Below are 18474 nucleotides of genomic sequence, written 5' to 3' on the forward strand. Positions count from 1 at the left end.
CTCTGCAGCTGTGCAATATGCAGAATGTGAAAAACAGTTATGTTTTAAACTGCATATGGATTTGCATTTAAAAAATGAATTCAACCTCTTTCATTTATATAAAAAGTAGACAATATCTCCCCCAGGTTTTCAGTACTTTGTCACAGTCTGAGTTCTAAAACGTGAAGTTTGTAAGTCTGATTTCAGTCTTGACCACTTTTACTTCAGCACTGGGCAGTGTATTCTCAAGGATAGATGAATGCAACTTTCTAAAACTCTGCAGACACATTTTAGAAAGAAAAGTTTGTTGGAAGTCTGACTATTTTTGTGGGGTAGAAATAGGCAGCATTTGGCAGTCTTAGCAGAGTTAAGGTTGTGCTGCAGGGGTCAGTGTGTTTCAGATTGGATGCCTTAAGTGCTTGGCAGCAGCTGGAGAAGGACCATGGTGGCAGGACAGGGACTGCCTGCACTTAGCAATAGCTACATGAACATCCGATGAGCTCATGAGCATGGTGCCAGCAAGAATAGGGCAGCACCTGGTATGTGTTTCCCATGGAGCCTGCCTTAAATGAGTGGTTAGATCCACAAATAGTGATGGGACAAAGCAGAGCTGGCTCTAGTATTTATCATGCAAAGGTTGTCATTTAGTTGTACCTTGTCATGGAGATCCACAGTGAAACACTGATGGCTGTGTCCACCTATTTTGGTTAGTGTTACACACTTAAATACATCTATAGATCTGGGTTTATGACTGCTTGCCTGTATGCATCTCCTCTTCTCCTGGCCCACAAAAAGAGGAAGCATTACTCCACCATCCCCCAGTTGTCCCAGTTCCCAGCAGTGAGTTTTGGTCTGGTGATCTCTCCTGAAGTCCCTGCAAGCCACATGCCACCCAAAGCTCAGCCCATGCACTGTACTCAGAGGCTCAGGCATGGGACAAGCAGCCTGTAAGACCTGTATTTCTCAAACTCCAGATGGGAGAAAAGTCAACATCTATATATCTTTCACATCCGTAATTGTAAAGTTGTTAACTTTGCATTCAGTGCTTGAATGCTACTGTGATGGCCATTGGAGATAAACCTGAGAACCAGACATTGGAATAACATCGTGAATGTGTTGGTTTGGGTTTTTTTTTTTAACACAGAGAACTATTATTGACAGGATGTCAGCTGCTGATGAAGGGCTCTGAAATATTTTATGGGATGTGACAGCTAATAAAACAGGTTGTTGTTTTTAATTGTTTGGCAAGTAGCAGGGAATTGTGAACAGATGTGAACCAGGGGCAGAGGAAGCGGCAGGTTTCCCTGGATTTCTTCCATGCTTTGCTGTCACCACTAATACCAAATGTGAACAATACTAGTCCCCTGCACCCTGTGCCTTGCTGCTTTGCTCATGTTTGAAAACCATGTGACTGTAAGGCTCTTCAAAATGCCCAGGGTAGAAAGCATCCACACTGCACTGTGGATGTGCACGCACACTGCAGGGCAAGAAGGGACATCTGTGTCTTTACATCTCACTGTGCAAAGCTCTGCTTTCCAGAGCTGCTGTGGGTACAGAACTTACTCTTGGTTTCTGCCCCATGCTTGGCTCCTGCAGCCTGCTGCATAATGAGCTCCTAACACTTTCCATAGCGCAATGTGCTTTTGGGAGGCTCCAAAGAGCTTATTATATCTCTGTTTAAGAGACCCAGAGGGACCATGCAGGGCTTGCATTGTCTGAAATGAAAGATGTCTCATCAGGTTTCACCTTTTAGCTCCTATCTGTATAACCATTCTGATAAGTGGTGCTTTTCTTCCTCCATCCCCCCACTCCCTTTCTCTTTAATGTAATCTCCGCCAGATCTAGTCAAAGCAGAATAGCTGCAGGGGATTCATTAATCCTAGTCTGGAGCTCACCACCACCACCAAATCATAAAAATAAAAATTTAAAGCACCTCAATTTATTATTCATATAGTGTTTGTCCCACTGCCCGCTGCATCCCCTCCACCGAGGGACCCCTCTCATTGCTCCATCCTCCCCCTCTGCCGTCCTGCTGAATAGTTATCAATTCCCAAAGGAGACTTTGGGATAAAACAACGCTCCTCCCATGTGCTGAAAGCTGCCAGAGCTGTGTACACTGGCTCAAGTACAACAGAAACTAAGCCTTGGCCTGGAGCAATGTAACACCCAGATAAACAAGTCTGCCAGAAAGAAGCCGGGTTGAGGCACTGGGCCCACAGCACTCAGGGAGAGGCTGATACCAACACCGCAGATAGCTGTGAGCCGGGGTGGGTCTGGGAAAGGCAACTGCTGGGGAGTACAGGGGGCTGCATCCCACCTGGCAGCTCTCCATGGCACCCTGTGGCTGCCTCCCGTGTCCCAGCTGCCAGATGGAGAGGTGATCCCAAATGATGCAGAGGAAAGGCTCCAGCAGTCTCTCATGGAGACTGGACAGGGAATCCTGCTTAGAAGAATAAAAAGTCTCTTTGCTCTTCTGCATCCTGAGAGTGCTTTTGCTGCAAAGCCACGGACAGCTCTTCATGGAGGAGCCAGAGGAAAAGGCACAGCTGTGGAGCATCCTCCTTCTCCTTTTAGGCTTTTCCTGTGCATGCCAAGTAGAAGCTGGTTCGGAGGTAACATGGGCACTCACCCATCTTGATTTATCTGCACAAAACAAATTGGTTTGAAGGAGGATCATGATGATCAGACATCTGAGTGCCAACCCTTTTTCTGCTTCTACCCATGGGCAGCAAAAGAAGGCAGCCCCCAACTTATCCTCACCCTTCACCGAGGTGTTCAGGCCATCTCAACACATCCCCAAGGTAGGGGTCATGGGGTGCTTTGACACTGCCTATGCTAAAGGGAATAATTTTGTATAAGGGTGCAGGTTATTTGCCCCACTGCAGAAAACTCCAATTCATTATGAATCCTACCAGTGATATGCAGTGACTAGAAACCACCAAGCTGGTTTTTCTACCAACCTTTTTCTTAGGCTTTCCAACTGGGAAGGATGCCTAAGTATTAAACTTAGAAGGGCGCTTTAAATCAGAAAGCATGGTACACACCAGCTTGGCTTCATTTAGGGGGATTTAGGGCTGATGAGCGACTCAAGAAAAAACTTTCCATGAAATGAGACTCCAATTTCATCAGCTGTGGGACAGAACACCAGCAGCCCTGCTGCAGACTCTGGCTGGAGCAATCAAATGCTGCAGATATGAGGCAGAGGTGAGCTGCTGTGAAACTGGGGGATAATTGATACCTAATAAGTTTAAGTGCTATCAGTGGTATTGTTAAATATAGTTAAATGCAGTTTATCCGCCTCTAATTCAGTATTGATCCACTTCTCCCGTGTAACAAGGAGGCTGAGTGTACTTGATTTTAGTGCATCGCTTCAGCATCGTTAACTGCCCTGGAACCACGGCACGGTTTGGAAACTGTGGTTGACCTCAGTGATACCCACTCTGATTAGCCTAATGAAAGCCCTGTGATAATGACGGTTTTATTATTAGTAAGGCTCCAGCTTCTTGAGTCATGCAACCCTATGAAGAACTCTTTTTCTTCTTTCTTTTAACATATATAACCTCCAGCACAGCAGGGGAAAAAAGCTCAAAATCCTGAGCTTCAGAATCTTGAGACATCCAATGAAAATGCAAAAAAAAAAAAAAAAAAGAAAAAGGCTTTGACAATTATTTATCTGTAAACCTACAAGCTTTCAGTGAAACTCATTGCCTTTTTGCAGCCTGATTCATGTGCCACGATCGCCTGAGGCCAGCAGTGCTGCTTCCTCCTGCCTTCTGCTGCTGTGGTGCTGGGCAGAGGAGAAGGACTGTAGCTGCTGCAGGTTGCCAGCCCCAAGCACTGCCTGCAGCCTAGGATGGGAATGGAGAAGTTTAAAGCTGGATCAGGGGATCCCTCATTGCAAAAGCTTTGACTCTGCCAGGGCTTTATCTGCTGTGGGACTGAAGTGCTGGCAATGGACCAAGCTGTCCCTGCTTCTCCTCTGTGAGCTTTGAAACTTCTGTCCTGTGGAACCCAACAGTCCTGCTGACCCCCCTGACGTGTTGGACCACTTGCAGAGACCTCCCTGAGGACAGCATCTTGCTCATGGCTTCATTGTACGCTCACGCCTTCCTGCCTACGTTTTGGAAGCTGTACATCAAACCAGAGCAGGAGAGCAGAGAATATACAAGGATCCATCCTGCAGCCTGCCAACCACCTTCCTGCTCTCTGTGGCTGCCATTCTCAGCACCTTGCAGGATCAGGCCCTTTCTTATGAACTGACAAGTCATTATCGTCTTTCCCTGTTTGGCATTTAACGTCTCTTGGCAAAAGATTAATGAATTGACTGGCTTTCAACAGGTTTTATGAAGCAAGACAAGAGCATGCCAGCACAGACAGAATATTAAACGCGTTCAGCAGGGAAGCCTCTCCTGCTTGTTTTGTGTCTGTGCAGCAAGTGTGTGTGCAGGCATGAAGGGCTCTGAGAGAGCTGTTGGCTCACAATGGCAAGCAAGGGGGAAAACTGCCATAAAAGCAACATGTGGCCTTTAGCTTACTGCCTTACCTCGAATGAACCTCCATTAACACTGCTCTCAGCCTGCTGATTTCACACTGCCCTCCTTCCACACCTTAAAGATGGTCATTATCCATACCACAGTGGAAATGTATGATTTAGAGATTTAAAATGTCACTCCTATTTCTGCGATCAGCTCAGCCCAGTGGGAGTCCCCTTCCAGCCATGCCGTTGGTGTCTGGGGACTGTGAACAGAGCCTGGGTGCTTTATACAGGTGTAATTCAGCCAAAGGGTTCTGGTGGCATCAGAAACCATCAGAGCAGAGACCCCAAACCAGGTTTCATGCCATGGTAGTCGTTGTGTTTTTAAAATATATGGATTGAGTGTTGGTTTAGGTCTTTAAAATAAAATAAACCATTTCATTCAAGGAATGGCTGTGTTAGCAGGAACTGAAACTATTACAATGCTTATTTGCACATGAAGGTAAAGTAATGGAATTTCAGGCCTGATGAGATCAAGCCAAAATGCTCTGGATTGTTAGAGTAATTTCAGTCCTGGTCTTACATCGAACTCCTCAACTCACATCCTAGGTCCAGGTATTTCATTCTCTTTAGTCACTGGAGATAACTGAGGGAACATTCTGATTTTGGAGAGCCTAATGAGAGAAAACTGTAGCCTGTTGACCTTGTGTTAGAAAGTTCTGATACTGGAAAGTGCCGACAGCTTGAAGGAAGTTCTGATTCCCATGGATGTGAACAGGACATAAATTTGGCATCTCGCAGGTTATTTACTTATTACAACAGTCTTAATAAGGTGATGGTTGTACCAATTATTGCTTTTCTCCATATAATACTGCTTGGTTATGTTTTGAATAGAAGAGTCACATCCTCAGCTAGAGTCTGTCAGACAAGATCCATGGGAAACTGGGGCTGAGACTTCATCCCATGTCTCCAAGGTCACGTGGGATTTGTAAACCTCTGAAGATCTTTGGCCTGTTCCTAAAATATCTGCTCAAAATAACCAAGAACTTTTGTGCTTCTGGACCTCCTCTGGAAGATACCTGGGAGAATTCACAGACTACCAAAAATGATACCCACTGCTCAAAGGGGAGCACCAAAAGGAGCTGTCCTGGGGCTGTGCTAACACATGTGCTAGCTGCTGTGATGTGGGGGTGATGGGCTGTGGGTTCATGAGGTGACACAGTCCTTCTCTTTACATACATTTTCCTTCAGAACTGGAGCTAGCCTTGGAGGAATTGTTCCCATCTGGCTGCACTCCTAAAGCCAGCTGTATCATATTGAATGTGGTCATCTTGCATCCTTCAGCAAAAACACATTTAGCATTGGAGACCTTCCCTGGCAGTCCCAGTAAGATGTAAGTTGGATGTAAGTTGGATTAGAGGTTGAAATACACTCTTCTTCATCCACGTGGCTTGTCTTGGAATGTGACTGCCTCATAACGTGAGGGTCCCCTCCCTTTTTGCAGACAGGTATGGGACTGCAGGATGCTGCCTGGTTATTCAAATGCTGCAAATACATACAAACCATTATGTTCCTTTGTCCAGGGTTCATCTGACAGTCATTTTGCAAGCGGTTTCCTTTGATACGACATCACAATCAGCGTGTTCTAACTAGAATGGTGACATCGTTCCACACCTTGAACCACCCACATGTATATCCCCACAGCCTCACCAGATGCAATAGCCTTGCACAGGCAAGAATTTCCCAGGAGAAAAAAAAAAAAATGATTGAGCCTACTTAAGGAGCTTGCAACACAAAGTTTTCTATTGTGTCTTTGACATCTTTTGCCATTACTGCTGTGACCCTAAATGGAGGCCTTTAATGGCACAGGAGCAATGAATAGTAGGCACGTAGGAGCTTGGGCAAGCTTTGCAACAGAGCTGCAATAGTAGCAGGTAGGAATGTCATGAGTGACAGTTTTTCTAATGTTCTGTTCATCCAGGTACAAATTCCTCACAATTGTCCTAAACCTGTATTTTTACCTATATACATTCAGGACTTCATAGTGCAGCTGCAGTTTTTGTGCTGATACCAGCACTGGAGTATACTAACACTCTACCTTCTAAGAATTTGGAGTAAGCCTGTGTTTTCTAGAGTTTCAAGATCAGAGAGCTTTCTGTGCACAAAAATGGAAGACACATTACGTATTTAATTACAGCTTGGGTTTTTGCTCACTTATCTATTTGTAATGAGTACACTTCTTGGAGGCTCTTTAGCAGCAAGGCTGGGGGTCAGAGCTTGCATACTTCAGCAAGTGGCAGTAACCACATTGCTTAGTACCATCAAAGCCCACTTTTGATAGCTAGCAAGCCTGGGTTGCTTCTGTATGGGGGAGAAATATGCAGGCACTAATTTGCATGCAAAATCCACTCTGTGCTATTTGTTGGGGGGGTGGAAGGGCAAACCAAACCAAGCCTTCAGAACTTGGTTCAGATTTCCTTCCAATTCCATCACTCAAGTCCTAGAGCAGCAGGGGCTATTGCTCAGGTCTGGCAGAGGCTGTGTTCCTCCTGAGCTCCTCCAGCTCCCACAGCTCCCTGGGCTGAGCACACAGGAGGAGTCACCATGCAAATGGGTGTTTGGTTGGCAAGCAGAAGCAGAGGGGAAGAAACATAATTCCCGGATGTACCCACACACATCTGAAGTGTGTCAGTGTTTCAAAAGCACAGTTTAAGGGTAAATGTGATCTCCACTGCAAAATGAATGGCTGTTCTCAGCCAAGGAGGATAAGCAAACTGCACGAGTGACAGATTTATATGCCATTGCATTAATGGATAAACCAATAATTTAAATACAGCTTACGTACTTTGCATGAAGCATTTCTACAGCCCGGTTCACACCCATCCATGCAGGGTTAACCAACACAGTAAAGGAAATGTCTGCACTGCATGGGTTCACAGCCTCATCTCCAGCCTCAGCCCCACAGTTCTACCAGGATGGGCTGTGAAGCACTTTTCCAACCTTCAGTTTTACATCCCCACCCAGCCCTCCAGTTGACAGAAGGGCCCTGGGCATGTCCCCACCCCCATCTCCCTCCAGATCTGGGAGCATTAATGCTTACAAGCTGATGATGGCTATCATCAGAAATGGCACCAGCAGCCTGTTTTGTCCAAGGCTGACAGTCACCAGCCCCCATGAAAGGGACAGGAAACCATTTCTAATAGGTGGGGGAATCCCTCCTATGCTGTGTCAGCTGTTTGTAGCATCTTCAAGCAAAAGGGTTGCTCAGAGTTTAGATGACACTGCTTAAATACTTTCTGTGCTGAAGTCTCCATAGGTCTGCATGAAGCGGACTCATCCTACTCCTTCCTGAAATGTAAAGGATCATCCTGCAAGGTACTGCACAATCTTTGTGCAAAGCAAGATCTGAAACAATCTTTTATATTTCTGGGAAATCCAGCTAACTTCAGGATAGGGAGACGATTGTAGCTAGAGGACTATTTGGACTGATTTCAGTAGTATTTCTTGAAAACACAAGGAGCAGGAGTGTATGACTGCTTGTACACAGACATATACATCTCTTTCCATTCCTTCTAACAGCTTTTCCTGCTCATCCTTTCCCTTAATTGAGATTTTAGCTCCAATAATTATTTTCTTGATCTCTTGCCACACACTCTCTTTCATCTAAACTATTTCACCCACTCATTTTTGTGCAACCAAATGAGACACAGCAAACAAGTGAGCAGTGCATTCATGCTGCAGAGGGAATAGGAAAACCCAGACTGGGGCAGCAAGGCTGTCTCCAGGTTTAAAGAACTCCACGGAAAGTGCCTTTTGGGCCCTACAGAATTTCTTCTCCAACTCTAATTTATTTTTCCATTATTCAAAAACCTGTGTTTCCAACCTGCATCATGCCAGAACAGTTCATGACATTTAGAAATGAGCACAGATACTCCTTTCAAAACACAAGGAGAAGCTCAGAGGAACTGCCAACCTCTTGAGCCTGATACAGGCATCTCTTGGCATTTTTCTTGCTCCTTTAACCTGAGTAATCTGTCCAAAATAACTGCCATTGATTCATTCCTGTTTTCAGTGCAACAGTGTTTTGGTTCTTTCTGGTGGAAAAATGTTTTGTCAGAAATATTTTGACTATATTTCCAAATTGTAAAGCACTTACTCGCTCCTTTCTGTAATTATTATGCATTTTTAACGTGTCAGGGAGAACACTGAAATGAAAGGGATGCATTGCTCTTGGCAAACCTCGTCTTCTTTCCCCATTGTTTCTTTTCTGTAGCTGAGGGAGGAATATATCATTTTGTTCAAGAAGGGAAAATTCTTGCTATTCTCAATGCTGTGAACTCTGGGAGTTCAACGACATGCAATTGCTGTTCTTGCCAATGCAACAGGACACCAGCTCAGCTGCATTTTTGGCTCAGCCCCGTGCTTTCTAGGAAGCACAACACCACCATCACTGATTAGGAGCACGACTATTGGGGCAGGATCCTCCTGTGCCATCACCCTGTCCCTTTCTTACAGCTGCACTGAAGCAGACTTTTGAAAAGCAATGGAACAGCACAAAATAAATAAATAAATAAATAAATAGTAATAATTCAGGGAGTGCATTGCTGCACACTTCCTTCATACTGGGGTGGTTGCAGAAATCCTGCTTGTGCTCCCTGCCCCTCAGCTCCCTGGCAACATGTTGATGCATGTTGAAGCTGGCACTTTGGCTCTCCAGCTGCTGACACCTGTGCATGCTAACACTTGTGCTTTCTCTGTAAGTAGTTCAACACCTGCAGCATGCTCTGACATCGTGGCTTGCCCTTTCAAACCCCCCCCCCCCAGGGGTCATCTGCAGTTGTTAAACGTTTTTCTTCCTCTGTTCCATTTTGTGTCCCCAGTGTGTGATGGTGACAAAAGCCAGAACACACTTCTAACCTCTGATATTCCTTGTGTGTGCTTTTTAGCTGTGGTGTTCTTAGATGTGAACAACAGTAAGCAAAACATCAATTTCTGAAAACCTACTACTGGACTTCATGAGCAGGAACTCTGTTATAACGTGGGATATTTTTACCAACCATTTTGTTTTAAAGGCAGATACAAAATAGTGCTTGTAGTGGGAAAGTCACAGAAAGAGAGAAGAAAAAAAGGGAAGGGAAGGGAAGGGAAGGGAAGGGAAGGGAAGGGAAGGGAAGGGAAGGGAAGGGAAGGGAAGGGAAGGGAAGGGAAGGGAAGGGAAGGGAAGGGAAGGGAAGGGAAACTCCTGATAGTTCAGAGAATGAAAATACCTTCAACTTCGTACAACTACTGTTAAAAGTGTCACTTGCAGACTCAGGAGTTGTCACTCTTGATGTTCTTTGGGATTTTCTCTATTTCATTCAATTATAAGATTGTCCATATAAACTCACAGGAAAATTAAGCCTGGGAATTGAAGGATTCTCAGGGAATACTGTGGGAGGGAAGTTAAGGCAGGCTGCTGAAGCCACAATTGACTACTGAATTCAGAATTTGACTCTCTTAAGTTTTGTTTAGTATCACAAATTGAATTCTACAGAAGCATAATGAGAAGCCAGTACTCAGACAATACTGGCAAGTGTGTCATGGGCACTGTGGGCAGTCTGTGAGAATCCATAAGGGCCTATGGAAACTTCTTGCAAAAGGACTGAAATTAGGAGAGTGAAACCAGGTGAGGTTCTCTAGGCTTAGTTCTGGTAGCCTGGCACAGCTAAGGGAATGTAATTGCCTTTCAATAGAGTTATAATGTACTAAATAAGTTATTAAGTAAAAAGGGAAATTAGGTGTATTATTTAAAAGTTATTATTAAAAGAGTTATTATTAAGTCTTCTTTGTAATGATAGAAGCACTTTGTGTATTAGTATTACCTTCCTGAGAAAGTAAAACACCTTCCTTAACAATACAAGCCCACCAATATCAAGACAGGGCAAAAATAAGAGCTGAGAGACTGTGGTTCTTTCACCCTGTGAAAGCAGCAAAATAAGAGAATGTTGCTAACGATGCAAAAAGGATGTTAGCACTCTCTCTTAAAAAATAATAACAATAATAATAAAAATCTTTAAATGTGGAATTTCTTGGGATGAATTAAACTGATGGAATGCCACAGTAGTCCAAGTCATCCTTAGCAAAACTGTTAACTGAATAAAACCCAACATCTGCCGTTCGTGTTGAGCTGCGAAGGCAGACAGGAAGACTTGCCCCTCTGAAAAACATCAGACTTCCTGAGAGCAGATGCTTAAGCTGTGCTGAAGACATCTGCTCTGAAGTTGCCCTACATCATGTGAGCTCAGAGTGTGCATATAGGAACGTGAGGGTTTTGCTCCCTGACCCAGAATCATGCTGTTATATAAAGCCTGGGATTATCAATAACCTCACATTACAAACCAGCTTCTGTTCAACTCATTAAAGGATTGTGTCTCTGCCTGTTCTGACTCATTTAGCCTCTTTGTCATTCTTTCTGTTAATGAAGATAGCAGTTCATTACTCTCCACTAGCTGAAACACCCATAGGTTAATGCAGTTTTCCCTTCAGAAACAATTGCTTTACAATGGCATTGCAGCAGCTTGCTCTGTGCTGGCAAAATAGGTGCCAGGCCAGCCAACAACCAGATATTCCAACCTCAAACGCTTGCTCCTGAAATTATGGTTATATGTATCCAAAGAATCCAGACCTGGGTTAAACCAGCACACTTCCACCGCTCTCAGTGCAAGCTTGGTTCCCTGGCTTTATCACGTACGACATTACATCACCACCTTACAATGAAACATATAATCAAAAACCCAGAAGCTGACTCTCTCTAGGGGTTTTGGAAGAACCAGTTTTTAGGAATAAGAAACTTAGATGTGACTTGGTTTCTTTAAGATTTAGATTGAATTGAAACAATGCATCCGTAAGTATGTTCACACTATCAACCTTTTCTTCTTTAAAGACAGTTCGACTAGTAAAAGTTCTGAAAGACTCCTTCCTTGGAAATCCAGGAATTGGCTGCTCTGGTTCTGACTCTCAGCTCTTGTGCAACCTGCTGCCTTGCCTAGGCCAATGCTCTTTTCCCTCCCAGCAGACCTTCCTGCACAAGTGGAAGTGCTGAAAGCCTGCTGTATAGACTGGAAAACTCCTCTAATTTTTTACCTTCTTTTTTTCTTACTGGTCTTAATGGACTTTGATTCCAAATGCAAAGAATTCAGCTGGATCTGACAGTATGAAATTCCTCAGAGCTGGCCAGAGCCCTGTGGGTTAAAATCCTAGAGTAACTAGGATAGCTTTAAAGAAGTTTCCAGAGAGAAAGTCATGCTAGAGATAGTTTTGAGGAAAAAGCATTTTACTGGCTGAATAATCACTGATCTAAACAGGTGAATTTCCAGGTCCAACACAAAAGTAAAGCAATGGGAACTCTGGAAGTCATTCAGAGTTAGAGAAGTTGGAAGTGGAAGAACAAAGAAAAACAGAGAAACAGAAGAATGGAAGGAAAGGAAAGGAAAGGAAAGGAAAGGAAAGGAAAGGAAAGGAAAGGAAAGGAAAGGAAAGGAAAGGAAAGGAAAGGAAAGGAAAGGGAAAGGGAAAGGGAAAGGGAAAGGGAAAGGGAAAGGGAAAGGGAAAGGGAAAGGGAAAGGGAAAGGGAAAGGGAAAGGGAAAGGGAAAGGGAAAGGGAAAGGGAAAGGGAAAGGGAAAGGGAAAGGGAAAGGGAAAGGGAAAGGGAAAGGAAAGAAGGGAAAAGGAAAGAAAAGGAAAGAAAAAAGAAAAAGAAGTAGTGATAAAATGATTTTCAAATTTATTTATGTATTTATTTCTTTCTACAAGGCTACTTGACTGCAGCCGAAACCAATGCAAATTATGTTGCTTTTTCTGTGGAAAAATTATGAAATTCAGATTGAGAGTGTGTTCTGATCTGTCTGAGTTTGGCATTTTAATGGGGCTGGCTTCTTCAAGGCAGCCTATTACATCCCCATTCAGTAGTTCTAACCATTGTGGAAAAGTGCCATGTGCCAACAGCTATTTTCCACAATTTTCTTCAGAAATCTGAAAGAAATGCAGAAAATTGATTTGCAGTCCTGGCAGAGAGATAGAGAAACAGTAGCACAAGGCTGCAGGCCAGTAATTTATGTTTCGAATATCACTGAGTGCTTTGCCTATAATTTCAAGGGAGGATGATAATAATTAAAAGCACAAACTCTCCAGTCATCTCTTACGAGGGAAAAAGCTGGAAGTTGTCAGTGCAGGGATTTCTTTGAGTGCTTAACTTTTCCAGTGGAGTTTCAAAAATTAAATATAGTAATAATATCTGTCATCCAAAAATTATCCCAAAGCACTTTCCAGTGCAGACAGGGAAAGCACTTCAGGCACCACTGGGATGCAGTGGATGAGACGTGGCAGCTGTGTGACAGCAGGCAATCACACCACAGTCCCCAGACCACAGCAGGGAGGGCTTGGATGCTCTGGCATGTCCCTGCGCAGCACTGGGAAGAGTCAAGAGACACCTGAGCCATTTCAAGAATGAAGCTCTTACACTGTGGATAGCCCTACTGTACATGGCATCCCATATCACATCTGGCTCATTTGGGTTTAGTTTGGTGTACCTTTGCACAGTGCTGTATTGTGCCATTGAATGAGTTTCTCGTGAAGAAGCAGCCTGTAGTTAGTCTAAAAGTTCAGAGCCTTTGTGGAGACAAGAATGCATGTCAAGGAGAACAAGACTGACCAGCTTTGTTTCTCACTTGAAAACCTTGACATGAAAAGATGGCCTCTGTCTACAACACCGGTCCCAATTTAATGCTGATAGTATTTGCTTGGAGCATATCTTCACTGTGCAGCAGATATTTATGGAATATTTATGTCTAATCCAAGCCCAGCCATCTCCTACTTGGTTTTACAGCTAACTGTGGTACTGATTGGGTCTTGGGCTCCATTTCAACTCAAGTTGCAGCCTTCTTGCTTAGCTACTGAGCTACAGGGTGAGAATCACTGCATTAATATTGCTGCGTATATTGACATTTCTGCAGCAGCATATCCATCAGACAGTGACTCATATCAATTATAAACAAGATGTGAATTAGGAGAGACTGTGGTAAATTTGTATATAATTTTCTTCCTCCAGATTCTAAATCCTCATTAAAAATAAAAAATAATCATCCACCTGATCTATTCCTCCTTGAGTTTGAAAGGAGCCTGAAGAGAGGTATAAACATTTAAACTCCGTGCTCAGTCAGGTATTAACTCACGTTGCTTCACAGCAGTATGTGTAAGAAAGCTGAGTGTGATCCCCTAAAGTGCTGTGCTGACTTGTTACTCAGAAATTTCCTTCAGAAACATTCAGAAGGAAAATTATCCCTAGGGATCATGCTTTAAAGTTCCCAGAAGCTTGTCTGGATGCATTTAGCCTCCTGGAGGGGTAACAACAGCAAAAAGCCCAGTGGAAAGTAACAACCATGGAAAAGATTATCTGAATCTCCATCCTACATATTATTAGCATGATGATGTGCCTCGCTGGACATGGTAATCCCATCTCGGACTCATACTTTGCAGAAAGAAGACAATCCTACTCAAGCCAAGGTATGCTGTGCACTTTTGGAACTGGTGCATCCCTGACAAATGGCTTTCAGTACTGGTTTTTATTTTCATCAACATGATTACACACATTGCTGATTTAACAGAGGACAGAATTTGACCCTCGAGTCTCTTCAGCTGCACACATTGTGAGAGATGCCTTGACCACTTGGCCTATGCTCCAAGCCCCATTACGTTATGTTATCATGTAATAAATATGTGATTAATGATTACTAAGCATCATTTAATGAAAGGTTTTCTTGCCTTTTCTATTTTGTATTACTGCATAGAAGTTGAACCATGGATAATTAAATGCCACGTAAAATATTTTAATACTAGCGATCCTGGGAGCATCTTTTTGAACACTTGGCAACCTTGTAATTGCTTGTCATTAACAAGCCTGCCCTAATGTGACATCCCATTTCAGCATTCTCTCTGAGAAGGTCTTTTTTTCTCCATTGCAGCAAGGAGATGAAGACTGGGTTATCCAGAAGAAGCAGGTGTTGCAACGTTGCTCCCCATGGAGGCTATTTCAATACCCAGACGTCATTAGCACTGAGATACAGTACGTTGTAGTACAGTAAATGCGTCACGTTGCACTGGCTTCCATGGCACTCTAGTGCATCCTGCAATATATCATTGCAGGTTTCTGTCAGCAAAGGTTGTTTGAAAGGGAGGGACTTGGCTCCATAAGCAGGAACTGCAGAGCAAAGGGGAAGATGGTAATCTTTTCTTCCTCTTTTTTTTCTGCCCCCCTTTCATAGACATTATCTTTTTTCACAGGCTTGGCACTGGAATAAGTGAAAAATATTCCGAACACAGGTATCACTGTAAGCAGTTTAGTAATTGTATAAACAGCAATATTAAATGAATGAGCATCATAAGGAAGTGTAAACAAGCACATTGAGCTACATCTAAGTCTATGATGATGTACCAGTGCCTTGCAACCAGCTAATAGTAACATTTTACTGGGGTAGAGGCAGACAGAATACGGATGCTCCAGTTTTACAGCAGAGGTCCCCACCTCAGGATGGCAGGACAATTCAGTGAAAAAGGATCTCAGGAGGATCTGCTAGGTCACATGAGATAGATTAAGATTTGACTGTTGTGTTTAAAATAACTGCTTTATTATTTGACTCCCTCTGTCAAGTTGCCTCCTCCAACACTGAACATAAGTTCATTCAGTTTTACATCTGAATAACATCATTTTAACTCTCAACTGAAAGAAAACTTTAAAGCCCTCTGCTGAATTAGGCTGGGTTTTTGCAGCTTTGCTACACTGTTTAGTAAAATTTGCTATCAGCAACATAGGAGGTACTGGATAATCTAATTGTATGGCAGGGCAGGACAGTGCTGCGAATACTGCAAGGAGGAAGACACATGCCTCTGGTAGAAACATGAAAGTCCAAAGAGAGAGAAGCTCTGATGGAGAAATCTGAATTACTCCAACTAGCATCTGTTTTGGTGTGCACAGAACTTGTCTCACTGTTTTTAGCACAAGTTGCAGTTCACACAACACAAAGCGTTTCAGTTTTGTAATAAGGTTTGCAAAAGAAGGGGATAATTTTATCTAAACCGATTTACCTGTCCCTAGCTATTAACCCAGTAGGTCTCAGATGCCAAGTGGAGACTTTTTTAGTGGCTCTGCCTGCACATTTGCCTTAGGAATTTCTTTGTTACTAGAGGATGAGAAAAAAGCTGGCTTAGCAAAGGGAGGGGCATGCCCCCGGTGTCTTAATAAAACAATTTTTTCTGGGTTTGGCCTTGTGGTTATGATTCCATCGCTGTGCAAGAGCCCCTGATTAATTCCTGACCCAGTGCTTTGCTGGGAGGGCCAGCAGCAGCGGGAGAAGGTGTTGCAGCCATTGAGGTGGTGATATCCATCCTCAACGACTGTGGGGCAGAACGCTGGGTGGACAAACGCAGAGGGAGGAAGAAATCCTGGGTTCTTTTGGGGGCAGCCGAGTGGTCCTCAGGTTTAACAAGCAAAAGGCATCTGAAATGACACACCCCGCTGGGTAAAATGCAGGAAATACAACAACTTATTATTTGCTGGAAATGAAATATATATTTTTTAAATGTGGCTCTCAGTGAAAACCAAGTTTTTTAAATTTCAAGCGATGTATGTTTTGTGGTTGGTGGGACCCAGCACAGCACTCCTCGCAGAGCTTTAAATCATTTTGTATGAATGCAAAAGCCCTCTCTGCTTTGCTGAATCGAGAGACCTCCAGAAAAGCCTGAATGTGAAAAGAGAAGTAACAGCTGAAAATTCCAGCCAGCGACTTCGAGTTTTCCAAGGCCTGTTTGCTTTGGCCTTCCTCTGCCATTCCTTTCTCTCTTTCTTTAGAAGTGTGAAACGGGTTGGTTGCTGGTATTTGCTCTGCGGTCTGTGCTAACTGTTCCATCTGTGTAAACTTCGACTTGCCAGCCTGGGAGTTTAACAACACTTTCCCTTCAGCTGGAAGGAAAATGAAAGCTCCGTTAAGTGGCACTTTGAAGCTTTGCAAAACATGCTGCGTGGAGTTTGAACAAAGAGCGGGAAGGCCAAGCCTGCCCAGGGCTCCGCGGGGCTGCAGGCCCAGAGCACCCCTGGGATGCTCCGAAGTGCTTTAGCAGATTAAGAGGCCCCAGTCTAGAGAAGTGCCCTGAGAGCCAAGTGATCTGAGTCTAACAGGGGTACTTTGTCACTTCTTACCAAGATTCTGAAAGTGTTCAGGCTCCAAAACAACCCATTAGGCACCCAAGTCAAGACTAAATGCCTAAATATTTCAGTGGGTCCAGTTTCCAGCTGGTGTCACATAGTTGCTAAATTTATTATGCTAGATGTTCAGATTGGTCCCCAGGTGAGTCCAGCTCCTCTCTGCACATCCAGCTCACTGCACCCAAATTTGGTTGCCTCTGATTCTTAGCACCAGGATTGCTTCTGTATTTGGACTGTCGCTTAAGTTGCTACAGTCCTTCATACTGGTGATAGCCAAATTGTGCCTTAAATGCAAAACCATCCACTGGACATCTTGTCATCATTGACAAGTCTTGGCGAGTACTGGAGTAACCAGCCCTGGACAGTAGACAGACTTACGCTGCCCCATTGCATCGGGTTGAAAGGAAGACTGATCTCATCCTAGCAAGCTCTGAGTTAATATTCAGCACTGCTGAACCAGTTCTAATTTAGAAATAAGCATTGATCAATTATTATTTAAAAATAAATAAAAAAATAAATAAAAAATCCCTGATTAACTCCACCTTGATTTGAATGCTGTCACCCCTTTATTTCCACAGTGACAAGGGAAATGCTGTTTTGCCTCCCCTTTTCACACTACTTTTCTTCTGATCTGTGTTGTATATTTGTCCTTCTTAGGATTCATTGTCCCTGCTTTGAATGTACTCAATAGCCTCAGTAGCTTATGACAACACTCTCCCCTTCCTCTTTTTTTTTTTTTTTTGTTTTTGTGTGTGTGTCTGTGTGCTATTTGCTTTTGTTTCCTGACAGTGTGCTTAGTAAGGGTTCATTTTCAAATGTTTAACTGCCTGAATGTAGCTAACAGAGAAAACAGAAGCTGTAAAGCTAACACATAAGCAATACTTTGAAAATGTGTAGTAAAATTCAGGATCTATTAATATCAGCATAGGAGAGGGGTGAATTTGCTCAGAAAATCTCTTTGTTGCTGAGAAAGCAGAATTCATCAGATTCTCCGAAAATAAGGTTTCAGAACATTCACGTGAACTTCCAGCAGCTGATAAGTTCAACTGTGTTTACTTCTAATAAAAAAAAAAGAATAAACTGATTTTTTTTTTCATAGTAAATTTGTAAGCAGAAGTGATTGCAAAAGTATCAAAGAAAAAAACTACAAATAACACTGGAAGTGAATGTATTTCTGAAGACCACTTTCAACAAACATTTCCAATTTATTGAGAATTATTTTTCCCTGACATTCAAACCAAAAAATCACTAAACTTTTTTTTTCTTTTTTTCTTTTTTTTTTTTTCAGATTTGCCTTTCCATCACTGCCTTTTCTTGTTTTAAAACTCACTGTCTTCGGTCATTTTTTACTTTGACTGCAACATCTTACTTCTGCGGGAATACATTTCTATTCAAAAAGTCCAACCAGCTTTCTCTGTGACAATTCAGATCTCTTCAAGAAATATTAGTAAAATGTCTTGTCACTTTGCTCCTGTAGTTAACCAGACATATTTGTTCTCTGAAGAAATCTCCATTGCATAATGCAGACACCTTCAATTTTTCTGCAGTTGAGCTCAAAAGCCAACTCACTTTAACCAAAGAAAGGTCACTTGTGTGTTTGCATAATATAAAATATATTTGCATAAATCAAGCTGTGACTTCCTATATTACATTGATCTTGAGTGCATATTCTGTTTTTCATGGTAACATGGAATAAGAGGTGTCAAGAACCACTTGCAACAGTGCCTGGTTTAAGCACAGTCCCACAATGAAGTGAACATAGATCATTCCCTGAGATTATCTGAAT

General features: G+C 43.0%; 1 long non-coding RNA gene across 1 annotated transcript; it reads left to right on the forward strand.

Moving 5' to 3' along the window:
- Positions 1-6301: 6301 nt before the first annotated feature.
- LOC149915598 (uncharacterized) lies at positions 6302-18083 on the forward strand. Its single transcript, XR_016471875.1, has 3 exons — positions 6302-6387; positions 14452-14552; positions 17977-18083. It is a non-coding gene; the product is annotated as an uncharacterized LOC149915598 (long non-coding RNA).
- Positions 18084-18474: the final 391 nt, after the last annotated feature.

Source organism: Phasianus colchicus, chromosome 17, assembly GCF_987193195.1.
Source record: "Phasianus colchicus chromosome 17, bPhaCol1.hap1.1, whole genome shotgun sequence".
Classification (NCBI taxonomy): domain Eukaryota; kingdom Metazoa; phylum Chordata; class Aves; order Galliformes; family Phasianidae; genus Phasianus; species Phasianus colchicus.